The following is a 13,803-nucleotide window of genomic DNA, read 5'->3' as shown; positions in this document are numbered from 1 at the left end:
ATTGAAAAAATAATGACCTCTGTAGACATAACCCTGTCATTCATGATATTTTAATACAGATTCCTCTCATATCCCCATACAATTAATTATAGAAGAAACTGTACTACAAACACACTTAGTGTGAATTCTCGTCTATAACAAGTCATCTTTATGTCGATCATGTCAAATGCAACCTATTTTTTTGCCTATGTATGATTGTAACTAATTTCTTTCATTGCTGGTAAGGTCGGATTCTGCCAAAATCAAAGCTTACTCAAACAATAGCTGTCTTTTCTTAAATTTTAGTCACAGCAGGCCTGTAACTCCCCTTATGTAAGCCCCAGGTACATCCCGTCTATTTCATTGTTAGTGACAAGGAAGGGAATTTTAAATATTGAGGTATCATTGATACTTGAACTACACTTGTAACTAGAACTGTCATCCGGAGGATAACTAATACCCCCCGCAGATGCTGGTTCAGCAATGCAAACTTTCAATGAAATCCACCTGTTGATTTAGCACAAAGGGGCATAACTTTATCACGAAGTGTTGAAATCAAAAATTAAAATGCCAGTGCACAACTACATAGTTTCAATAAAATCTTCCTGTTTGTTAAGATGGAGTTTTTCGGACAAGTTGTTTTGCATAAAGGGTCAAAACTTCCTTAAAAAATGTTGAAATCTTAAAATTAGAATGGCAGTGCACAACTACATTATATACTTCCCATTCTAGTGAAGTTTCAATAAAATCTGCCTGTTAGTTAAGATGGAGTTTTCTGGACAAGTTACTGTGGACGACATACAGACAGGGTGATTCCAGTATAACACACACACACACACACACACAGACACACACACACACACCTCCTAACTTCGCTGCAGGGGGTATAATAATGACAAACAGTGAAAGTACAAGTACATTGGTGTATAAACACATGTCAGACTAAATACTCTCCTGTTCCAACTCAGGAAAAAACGGTGTTTTCACTACAAGGCAATTCACAATGATATGATTTTGATATGCAAGTAATCTTTCAAGATGTCAATACATGTATTAATAAACTAAAACAGAGTTTGCAACAACAACAAAATATAGCAGCTCTTATTTCTTTTAATGGGAGAGCAATGTTGATATTTAGCAATGTGGTTATTATTGAAGCAGCAAAAATGTGAATAGCTTACCGGTATTCTAATGATGGCTATCGCACAAAAGACAGCTATTTCAAGTTTATACGAAGGACTAAATATCTAAGGAGGAACTGTTTGGAGAAAAGTTAAATAAAGATTTATGATAAGAAATATATGATATACATCATAATACATGTACTGTGTAACTCATCAGTCTGGATTCTCAGTTCCTCATTGAAGGATTTAAACTACCAGAAATTCTATTTGACAAGATCCTCATTGAAGGATTTAAACTCCAGGAATTAGATTTAACTCTGTCCTCAGTTAAGGAGTGAAGCTCAAGAAATTCTATTATGACTACATCCTCAGTGAAGGAGTGAAGCTCTAGGGATTCTATTTGACTTTGTCCTCAGTGAAGGAGTGAAGCTCCACGGATTATATTTGACTGTCCTCAGTGAAGGATTTAAACTCCAGGGATTCTATTTGACTCCATCCTTTGTGAAGGAGTGAAGCTCCAGGGATTCTATTTGACAAGATCCTCATTGAAGGATTTAAACTCCAGGAATCATATTTAACTCTGTCCTCAGTTAAGGAGTGAAGCTCCAGAAATTCTATTTTTGACTCCATCCTCAGTGAAGGAGTGAAGCTCTAGGGATTCTATTTGACTCTGTCCTTAGTGAAGGAGTGAAGCTCCAGAAATTCTATTTGACTCCATCCTCAATGAAGGAGTGAAGCTGTAGGGATTCTATTTGACTCTGTCTTCAGTGAAGGAGTGAAGCTCCAGAAATTCTATTTGACTCCATCTTCAGTGAAGGAGTGAAGCTCTAGGGATTCTATTTGACTCAGTCCTCAGTGAAGGATTGAAACTACAGGGATTCTTTTTGACTCTATCCTCAGTGAAGGAGTGAAGCTCTAGGGCTTCTATTTGACTCGGTCCTCAGTGAAGGAGTGAAGCTCCAGGGATTCTATTTGACTCTCCTGTACCTCAGATTTCCATATTTTCTCCATAAAAAAAATATGGAAAAATATGAATGGGATTATTTGGACATTAATTTCCGCATTTATTCTGTATTTCTTTTCAAAATATGGAAAAATTTGGAGAATATATGGAAAAAGGATGAACAAAATACGGAGAAACGAAATACGGAGAAATATGGAAAAAAAATGGAAAATGAATGCTGACACTAGATAATGCAGATAAAGAAGGAATTATGGGTAAATGAGAATTCAAAATACATGTACAGCAAAAATCATGCACTGTTTACATTCAGTATTTGAATCATTGGATGAGATTTACAGCTATATCTACAAATTATCCCTAATTTAAGTTATTATGGTTAAACCATAACAAAAAGTCAACTATTTCAACGACTTAATGCCCAAGCCTCAGCCACCATAAAATGACAATTTTGGGAATGTTTAAAATTGACAATTGTTCAAAATTTCACTTTTCAATAATTTACCATGAAGGTTGGCAACATTATAATTTGTGCACATTTTTAATGTTTTGTTAACAATATTGCTAATCAGTAAGACATTTCCATGTATTTTTCCAGCATATATATAGGTGTTCTGATTGTCCCTGATATTTAAGATAAAAAAGAAAACCTACCCTGGTTAAATTCAAGACCTAGCTAACTTTCAAAACAGTTCAAACCTTAAAATTAGATCATTGTTGGAATATAATGCATCTCATGACTTTTACATTCAAAGCAAGAATCTATAAATCATAAGCACCAGGGATTCTATTTGGCTTGATCCTCGTTGAAGGATTTAAACTCCAGGGATTCTATTTGACTCCATCCTCAGTGAAGGATTTAAACTCCAGGGATTCTATTTGACTTGGTCCTCAGTGAAGGAATGAAGCTCCAGGGATTCTATTTGACTCAATCCTCAGTGAAGGATTGAAGCTCCGGGGATTCTATTTGACTCAGTCCTCAGTGAAGGACTCTGTCCTCAGTGAAGGAGTGAAGCTGTAGGGATTATATTTGACTCCGTCTTCGGTGAAGGAGTGAAGCTGTAGGGATTATATTTGACTCTGTCCTCAATGAAGGAGTGAAGCTCTAGGGATTCTATTTGACTCCCTCCTCAGTGAAGGATTTAAACTCCAGGGTTTCTATTTGCCTCAGTCCTCAGTGAAGGATTCAAACTCTAGCAATTCTACTTGACTCTGTCCTCAGTGAAGGATTCAAACTCTAGCAATTCTACTTGACTCAGCCCTCAGTGAAGGATTTAAACTACAGGGATTCTATTTGACTGAGCCTTCAGTGAAGGATTTAAACTCCAGGGATTCTATTTGACTCGATCCTTGGTGAAGGAGTGACACTCCAGGGATTCTATATTTGACTTCTTCCTGAAAGAAGGATTGAAACTCCAGGGATTCTATTTGACTTTGTCCTCAGTGAAGGATTTAAACTCCAGGGATTCTTTTTGACTGAGCCCTCAGTGAAGGATTTAAACTCCAGGGATTCTATTTTACTCAGCCCTCAGGGTAGGAGTGAAGCTCTAGCGATTCTACTTGACTCTGTCCTCAGTGAAGGACTTAAACTCCAGGAATTCTATTTGACTTTATCCTCAGTGAAGGATTTAAACTCCAGGGATTCTTTTTGACTGAGCCTTCAGTGAAGGATTTAAACTCCAGGGATTCTATTTTACTCAGCCCTCAGGGTAGGAGTGAAGCTCTAGCGATTCTACTTGACTCTGTCCTCAGTGAAGGACTTAAACTCCAGGGATTCTATTTGACTTTGTCCTCAGTGACGGATTTAAACCTCAGGAATTCTTTTTGACGCCATACTCAGTGAAGGATTGAAACTCCAGGGATTCTACTTGACTCTGTCCTCAGTGAAGGATTGAAACTCCAGGGATTCTATTTGACTTTGTCCTCAGTGAAGGATTTAAACCCCAGGGATTCTATTTTACTCAGCCCTCAGGGTAGGAGTGAAGCTCCAGCGATTCTACTTGACTCTGTCCTCAGTGAAGGATTTAAACTCCAGGGATTCTATTTGACTCGGTCTTCAGTGTAGGAGTGAAGCTCCAGGGATTCTATTTGACTCCATCCTCAGTGGAGGATTTAAACTCCAGGGATTCTATTTGACTCGGTCCTCAGTGAAGGAGTGAAGCTCCAGGGATTCTATTTGACTCGGTCCTCAGTGAAGGAGTGAAACTACAGGGATTCTATTTGACTCTGTTCTCAGTGGAGGATTTAAACTCCAGGGATTCTATTTGACTCAGTCTTCAGTGTAGGAGTGAAGCTCCAGGGATTCTATTTGACTCCATCCTCAGTGAAGGATTGAAACGCCAGGGATTCTATTTGACTCGGTCCTCAGTGAAGGAGTGAAGCTCCAGGGATTATATTTGACTCGGTCCTCAGTGAAGGAGTGAAGCTCCAGGGATCTATTTGACTCGGTCCTCAGTGAAGGAGTGAAACTACAGGGATTCTTTTTGACTCTGTCCTCAGTGAAGGAGTGAAGCTCCAGGGATTACATTTGACTCGGTCCTCAGTGAAGGAGTGAAGCTCCAGGGATCTATTTGACTCGGTCCTCAGTGAAGGAGTGAAACTACAGGGGTTCTATTTGACTCTGTTCTCAGTGGAGGATTTAAACTCCAGGGATTCTATTTGACTCAGTCTTCAGTGTAGGAGTGAAGCTCCAGGGATTCTATTTGACTCCATCCTCAGTGAAGGATTGAAACTCCAGGGATTCTATTTGACTCGGTCCTCAGTGAAGGAGTGAAACTACAGGGATTCTATTTGTCTCTGTTCTCAGTGGAGGATTTAAGCTCCAGGGATTCTATTTGACTCAGTCTTCAGTGTAGGAGTGAAGCTCCAGGGATTCTATTTGACTCCATCCTCAGTGAAGGATTGAAACGCCAGGGATTCTATTTGACTCGGTCCTCAGTGAAGGAGTGAAACTACAGGGATTCTTTTTGACTCTGTCCTCAGTGAAGGAGTGAAGCTCCAGGGATTACATTTGACTCGGTCCTCAGTGAAGGAGTGAAGCTCCAGGGTTTATATTTGACTCGGTCCTCAGTGAAGGATTGAAGCTCCAGGGATTCTATTTGACTCTGTCCTCAGTGAAGGAGTGAAGCTCCAGGGATTATATTTGACTCGGTCCTCAGTGAAGGATTGAAGCTCCAGGGATTCTATTTGACTCTGTCCTCAGTGAAGGAGTGAAGCTCCAGGGATTATATTTGACTCGGTCCTCAGTGAAGGATTGAAGCTCCAGGGATTCTATTTGACTCTGTCCTCAGTGAAGGAGTGAAGCTCCAGGGATTACATTTGACTCGGTCCTCAGTGAAGGAGTGAAGCTCAAGGGATTCTATTTGACTCGGTCCTCAGTGAAGGAGTGAAACTACAGGGGTTCTATTTGACTCTGTTCTCAGTGGAGGATTTAAACTCCAGGGATTCTATTTAACTCGGTCTTCAGTGAAGGAGTGAAGCTCCAGGGATTCTATTTGACTCGGTCCTCAGTGAAGGAGTAAAGCTACAGGAATTATATTTGACTCTGTCCTCAGTCAAGGATTAATGCTTCAGGGATTCTTTCCGACTGATTTGATGGATCTGCTTAATGTTTACATAATGCTTGTTGTTCATATTAGAACATTAAATGTTGACTTGCCGTAATAAAATCACTAGGTCAAAGCTTTAGGGGGTAATTTTTTGAGAATTTACCAGTAACACTTGCCATTGATTTGATATTCGTGCTAGCATACTGATATTTTACATGAAGATTCATTAATATGTTTCAGTATTGATTCAAGTGTCCCAAACATGAAAAGAAATGTTTTATTTATGATTTAGATTAACTTTCTTTTCTAACCCAATTCAGCAGGATAAAGGTTTTTGGGGTTATTTATGTAAAGGCCCGGGTGTCATTGATTCAATATATGCACTAAAGAGCTGATCTTTTGACATGGAGATTTATTGGAGATCTACTAGAATTTGTGTGAATGATTATTGAATAAAGGAATAATGTATAATGTGCCATGGAGGCAAGGTAGGATGCCGGGGTCATGGAGATTTATTGGAGATCTACTAGAATTTGTGGGAATGATTATGTAATAAAGGAAAAATGTATAATGTGCCATGGAGGCGCGGTAGTCTAGTGGTAGGACGCCAGGGTCGTGACCGAAGGGTTGCAGGTTCGAGTCACGTCATGGCACCGTGTTGTATCTTTGAACAATGTATAATTTACTCCGCTTGTTCAAGTCTGCTCAGCTGTAAATCAGTATGTGGTTGGGCAGTGCTAAAATCGTTGAATTCTAGCTGTGAACGCCGAAATGGCAGCCCCGGCTGTATGCTCCCCAGGGTGTTGAGAAAGATATTGGCTGGTTGCCAAGGCCCAGTATAAGGACGGATAATAATTTATGAACTGCTTTGAGGCAACCTATGAACTGTGTTTAAAACATACTTGGGCAAGAGGAATTAACTTTTGTATAAAGGAAGGGTGTTGCTCCCCTTGGGGCATAGGCGGCCCATTGAGGAGAAGATAGGGGAAAATGTTTAAAATCCTTCCCCTTCTTTACAAAAGGAGTGAATTTTACCAAATTTTGTCTACAACATTCTTGGGCAAGGGGGATTCAATTTTGTATAAATGGAAGGTATTGCCTCCTTTTGGGCTGAGGGGTCGGGCCCTTAATAGGGGAAATTTAGGTAAATCGTTTGAACTTCTTCTCCTGCTGTATGAATGGAGACTGCCCTTACCTACAAATTACGCAGTTGTTCCGCGAGTGTGGAAAAAATGCGGAAAATGTGAGGATTTTTTATTTTTACGCATGTTTTACGCAAATGCGGAAATCATGATGGGGAAAATGTGTGTAGAAAATGCGGAGATTTGACTTAGTCATTTTCAAATGCGGAAAATATGTGGATTTTTTATTTTTACGCATGTTTTACGCAAATGCGGAAATCATGATGTGGAAAATATGTGTAAAATATGCGGAAATTTGACTTAGTCATTTTTAAATGCAATTTTTGACTTAGAATAATTTCAAGGGGAAACATTCTGGACTTAGAAAATTTTTCAAAATATATGAGATTTTCAATAGATTTTTTCCCCCTGGTTTCTGTATGCCAACGATATTTTAATCATATGAATAGTAGTTTCTTCAAAACATATGATTAAAAAGTTCATGCAAATAAATATCCGGGTTAACAAGATTGATTATAACTTGAAAGAACTTGTTTCATAATTGTTTTAAAATAAATAAAGTATATATTTTAACAGTGTCTCATGGTCCTGACACTCAATGCAAGGACTCACTCAAATAACAAAGTTACCAGTTATTTGGTGTTACCATGCATATGGTGCATACAAATCCTTATTGGATTCCGAGTTTTTTTTATCAATCAATGTGTTTTATTCAAATATTTGGAATTATTTGGGTTCATTTGTCAGGGACAAATGTATATAAAAAGCACTAGAAGCAATTTGTATTTAGCTGTTTACATTGTAATTATGTATACTTATACATGTAGCATGTTCTAGGTATGAACATTTTAAAATCAATGGAAGCGCAGTTGCTGGATAAACCACGTCACACACACGACCATGACAAAAAAGTGCCTACATGTAAAAACAGACATTACCATGTGCTGATGACATGACAATCAAATGACATCATAATGTCATGGCATGAATTTGTATGTAATTAAGCCTCCAGCAGTAAATGTTATGTCTTAGGCGGGTCAGGAGACAAGAGTTGGCCACAAATATGACTTTGCATTGTGTAATTTTGAATGTTTTACAAACTGTACAAATTTTGGAATATAGAACCAGTGGCCAACTGCAGTCAACTCCTGATCAACCCACCTTCTCCTGATTAATTAAAGTGTGAGGAAAGACCCAAAACAACACCAGAGTTCAAGTTCCACAAGTTTATTACATATTTAAATCATAGTGTGGTTTCATTGAACAGAAATGAAAAGAGCAAAACAAACAAAAATCAGTTAACTGAAATGTAAAGCCTGTACAAACAGTGGAATGAAACAAATTAGAACACATGGTAATAAAATATAATTGAGGAAAAACATAAACTTAACAATTGCAATAGTGAATGTATAAGACATTGACTGACTTTTTAAAAGGACTCGCACAACTAAATTAGCCAATCAGCAAGTGTTTCATATGTTTGTAGTTCCAATCTAAAATAAGTTCCGGCTAATCATTCGGCCACTGAAGGAGTTTAATAAGGAACTGATGACAGATTTTTAGATAAATGAAATGTTCAGGTATTTAACTTTTGAAAAATATATACTTTTGATATATTTCCATGTCTGTCTGTATGCAGATTTGCACAGGGCAAAATGTCTGGGGGCGTTTCTGTTTTGGGTCACGGGGTTTGCTTGTAAACATCCAGTTGTCAACTTCCTGACGCTGTGACACTCCAATATGCCACTAAACCTACCAAAAAGGTCATTTTGTAGCCTTTGCAAGGTATGTTTTTATGAATCTAGACAGTTAATTGTCACTTGTTTTGAACTTCAAATATTAAAGTTATTAGCTAAAATGTTTGGTAATAACATATAGTAAATGATTTAGTTGTGAAAGTCCTAAAAGGCCCAATTTGGTCAGTATAATTATAATAGTCTAGAATATCTGACACTGTACACATCATGGTATATGTAGCTATGAACCATTTGTTCAGTGAGATTGGTTAGACTTCCACCATCCCTCCTAAAATAAGGAAACACTACATAATAAACACCACAACATCATGTTAATTCTGGTGTCAGAAGGTCTATGTTTTTTAAAATTTAAACTGCATTGTAACTAAGTACAACCTATACCCTGGGGATAAATCTGCATGTCACTCTGTTTTCAGAGAGTAGCCTAATAATTACATTACGACAATAGACATGAAAGTGACAGTATACAGAATAATATCAACCTAAAAGTGATGTTTCAGTTGTACGAGACCAATACTGGCCTAATTGGTCAGCATTAGATGCTCAATCCTTTTTGATTACATTTGGAAATCTTGAAACATCTTTACAGCCTTTACTGAAGTCCATATGCATGAATACAAGAAGTTCTTTCATCCACTTTGTTGGGATAACTGCATTCTCTCTGAAAAATATGTAGTTCATCTGGTTTGAGATACATGTAGTTTGAGATGCATGTAAAGGACAAATTATGGAATTAACATAAAAATATTCAATAACATCACTTTGCTAAAACCCCCAAACAATTAATTGAAACATTTAAAAATGATGTTACAATCTTATTACCATCTAAAAATGATATTGCGATATATGTACTGCTAGATAAATATTTTAATATATCAGTGCTGCAATATTATTGCACACCCCTAATTAAATCAATGAAAACATTTTGCATTCAAGCCATTTTGGTATCTGTGGAGTGTAACATATAGAAAGATTGTCATTCGAAAATCAATGTGGAAATTGTTCCTCTGTTCCTGAACGGAAACAATTCTTGTTTAAAAATATAAAGACGTTCGCTCGTTTTGTAACCCAACGCGATCTAGTTAACCTTGTCGAGTTCCAGGAGAAATTGAAATTATCATGTCTGATTGACCCTTTTTCTTTTAAGGGCTGTGTCAGTCAAAAACGCTTACCAGACTGTCATCCATGGTGCAATCATGATCATGATGATATAATTTTAATTGTGAGTCCTTGCGGTTTGTCCTGGCATGATTCTTCAATCATATAAACCTTATCAGAAAGAAGGGCGTGGAACGTTTGGTAAGAATTGTACAGCTGTTAAAAATTGTATACACTGTACGCTGGCTTTTTATCCCGGTGAGTGTCGATTGTCTTCTCAAATGTATCTTGAAAACCCACACAAACTCTTCTCAAAACACCGATTACAACCGGAAGTAAATATTATGGATCTTGGTCATTAAAACGTTTCTAACCATATCAAAGGGCTTTCCTTCAAAACGCCTTATTGACCCTGACGACAACCAAACTTTTCGCGCTCTTTTACAAATCGGATTTGTGTGTTGACAGCCGACAGCGTTCACGAACTTCAAGTCACCTCATGATCGGTTATCTGCACATCATATCGCAAATGTTTGAAATACACATATGCTATACTGATATGTATGTTTATGTGTGCTGTGATCCATATCAGTGTAGCATATGTGTATTCTGGACATTTGTATTAAATTGTAATGAACCCCTGTGGATGAAGGTCTGCCGGTCATTACATCAAACGGAGGATTCGTTATCTCCTTCCTAGTGATGGTAAGAGCAATGTCAGATAAATAAAAGCCCAATGAGAGTCAAATTTACGGAGACAGGGGCATTTTTCGATCACAGCTTTCGTTGTTGGTCGTCAGATCGTAATTGCTACGTTCAATTCGTTTTACAAATTCATAAAATAAATTCACGTAACTATTCCTACAAACTGATTTACCAAATTTTGTATTGTATATGAAACATTTGTATATATGAAAAGTTCAGATTAGCAAATTGACAGTCTGCTTGATAAAAAAAATCCCAAATGTACAATTGCACTGCCTGGGTTTAAATTCAGAGTTCATATATATATAATGATTCATTTTAAATACTTTAATTACAATTTATTATTCATGGATCAAGCATAAATATTGCATTACAAATAAAGTCAAATAACAAGCCATCAGATAAAAAATGTGTTTGTGATTTTATTTTCTGTATTTTAATATATTGAACCTGTAACTTATTGCCTGCTCTTTAAATTTTAATTTGTGGAATTACAACACAGGCATTAAATCAAATGTTTCTGTCAATAAAAATAGTCCTGACAAAAAAAATCACACCCTTACTCTTGAAAAAAGAACCAATGTATTTTTTGTAAGAGTAGGGTGTGATCTTTTGTGTAGGGACTATTTTTATTAAAAAAAATATAATAATAATAATAAATGCCTGTGAATTACAATAAGTTCCAACTTCCAGTAACATTGTCAGATTATTTGAAGAAAAAAAATAACACTGCTCATTTTCACTTGATCATCATATTACCAAGCCCCCCTCCCCACAACTCTTCCAAAAAAAGTATCAAGGACTTCAAATAAATTTATTGTTGTAGTGTCAACTATTGGTCGTATTGAATTTAGGCTTTTCAAAGTTGTCAGATTTCATTTTTTTTTTAATTGAAGCAGAGTGAGTGAAGTCTAGGGGCTATTGTAACTAATTTCACCAGGTGACCAGTGTGTTGCACCATCACTATTGTCACCCAACACAAATTACATGTTTACAAGCTGAAGGGTAACATAAATTGCGGCTTTCGCTTTCTGATTGCAGTGGTAACAAATTTGAAATTATAAAGTATACATAGACAACTGGTGACAATGAAAATTAGACACAAAAATATCAAAATATTCATTACACGAAATAGAAAACATAAACAACAAGACACATGGTGGCCAAAGTGGATTTTGACTACCTTACATAAATCCTAACTGTCCCTACTTAAATTTTTAATTACAAGAATACTCTTATTGTGATGCGTCTACCAATCATGATGTGGCGGCCTCGCTACCAACATAGTGAACATACTCCAAAGTTTATTCCAACATTTCTGCGCTCTACACGTGAGCTTATGAGCCTTCTGTCCATAGATCTAGAACCCATCACCAAGCGAATTATACTTTAAGCCACTACTTGAGTGCTGTCCGAGAGCATGCATTGTTATCTGTGATGTCATGATGATCATACATTAGATATCACATGATTATCCGTAAACGGTCACTCCAATATAAATTGTATCACCTTCCCTTCGTCCATCATGGTTATCTTTATGTTACATGTTTAAAAATTAAACATTTTGCTGTGGTTGAATACATTGGTTACCTAGCAATGTATTCACCAACTGTAAAATGATTAATGGTTGTATGATGTCACAGATAAAAATACAAAGTTTCCCCCTGATTTTTAGTACTAATAAGGGAACAAATTTTGTCAAAATTCACTGTTCTGGAGAAACCGGTAGATGTTTCCAAATACATAAAACCCAACTTATCCTGAACTTGTTGCAATTGACTTATATAATTCTTTTTTTCCTATTCTTCAATCGCCCTGCATACCTGGTGGTATCCAGGCAAGGGATAAACGGAACCAACCTAACCTAAACAAGAAACAGCATTGGATCCCTCCCTTGAAATATAGTACAAAAAATTGGTGTACACATACAAGGCACTGTTCGTGGAACAGCTCCTAAGTACCTACAGGAGCTTGTTTAACCCTGTATCAGCTGTCACGATCACTCCAGTCTAAGACAAAAGCATTGTTGTGTTCCCAAACTCTTGTACTGTGACCTAAAGAAAGCAGTGCTTTGGGAGGGTTTTGACCATGTTGTGCAATAGCTTACCATCTGCTATTAGAAGAGCAAAATACCCTGGCCAAATATTAATATTCAAGAAGGATATAAAGAATATGCACTCATAATGTCCTGCAGTCCTACAAATGTTTTTTTTTTTACTTCTGTTGACCCTACCTGGTGACTAATCTTGAAAATCTCAGACTCCAAAAAACAGGCAACAGAGGCGAGATGTCAAGGAATTTTTTTTTCTTCCATTTCACTGGGCCACAAATCGAAAAATATGTGGATTTTTTTTTACGCTACAAAAGGTTTTCAATTTTTACACATTTTTTTACATATTTGTGGAAAAAGTGTGTAATTTACAATGTGGAAAATTTGTGGATTTTTTTACACATTTTCTACGCAAGTGCGTAAATTTCAGTATTTCATTTTTTACGCATTTTCTACGCAAGTGCGTAAATTTCAGTTTTCCATTTTTTACGCATTTTTTACGTATTTGTGGAATTCCGAATACTCTGCATTTGCGGAAAAAGTGTGGAATTTACAATGTGGAAAATTTGTGGATTTTTTTTACGCATTTTCTACGCAAGTGCGTAAATTTCAGTTTTCCATTTTTTACGCATTTTTTACGTATTTGTGGAATTCCGAATACTCTGCACTTGCGGAAAAAGTGTGGAATTCACAATGCGGAGAATATGCGGAAATACTGTGGAATTACGCATTCAATGCGTAATTTGTAGGTAAGGGAGATTAGAACCAAAAAAAGAATTCTTAACTTGGACTTTATCGAGATCCCAACCCTATAACCATGATTGCTGAGCATCAAATAGGAAACAATCATGATTTCAATTCATCCTGGAGTATGGCCCCACCCCTAGATACTTGATTTCTGAGCGAAAACTTTGAAATGGTTGAGATTCCCACCTTATAACTATATACACCATTGCTGGGCATCAAAAGACGAACACAAATATGATATAAGTATGACTATCGTGGGGCCCTAGGAACTTAATTTCTGGGCCATAACTTTGAAATGGATGAGATCCTGAACCCATAAGCCATATGCATTAATACAATTGCAGAGAATAAAGATCAATGTGAATGATACTGGCCCTCTGAAAGGTACCATTCCCTGGAACTCTTCAACACAATGCTCTTCGCAATTCCAAATAAGGTAAATTTCTTCACCTGTTTATAAAGAGTATTCTTTAAACCATTACACCTGTTGACCATGTTGTTTTGCCCAAGGGGCAGACGTACGTTCTGTGTTTAAAATGAGTTCCCCTGTATGATACAAATATCTTCACATTAAGCTTAACCCTTAAGCCATTTTGAAACAGGGATGTGTTACAGGAAGATTGGAAGCTTGCTCTTGTAGCAACTATTCAGCACATCGAGTATCACAGTTAACTCCCTTTCTTCTGAGTGAG

This window comes from Mizuhopecten yessoensis, unplaced genomic scaffold (genome assembly GCF_002113885.1).
Source record: "Mizuhopecten yessoensis strain PY_sf001 unplaced genomic scaffold, ASM211388v2 scaffold4839, whole genome shotgun sequence".
Taxonomy (NCBI): domain Eukaryota; kingdom Metazoa; phylum Mollusca; class Bivalvia; order Pectinida; family Pectinidae; genus Mizuhopecten; species Mizuhopecten yessoensis.
This window is presented reverse-complemented; position numbering follows the sequence as displayed.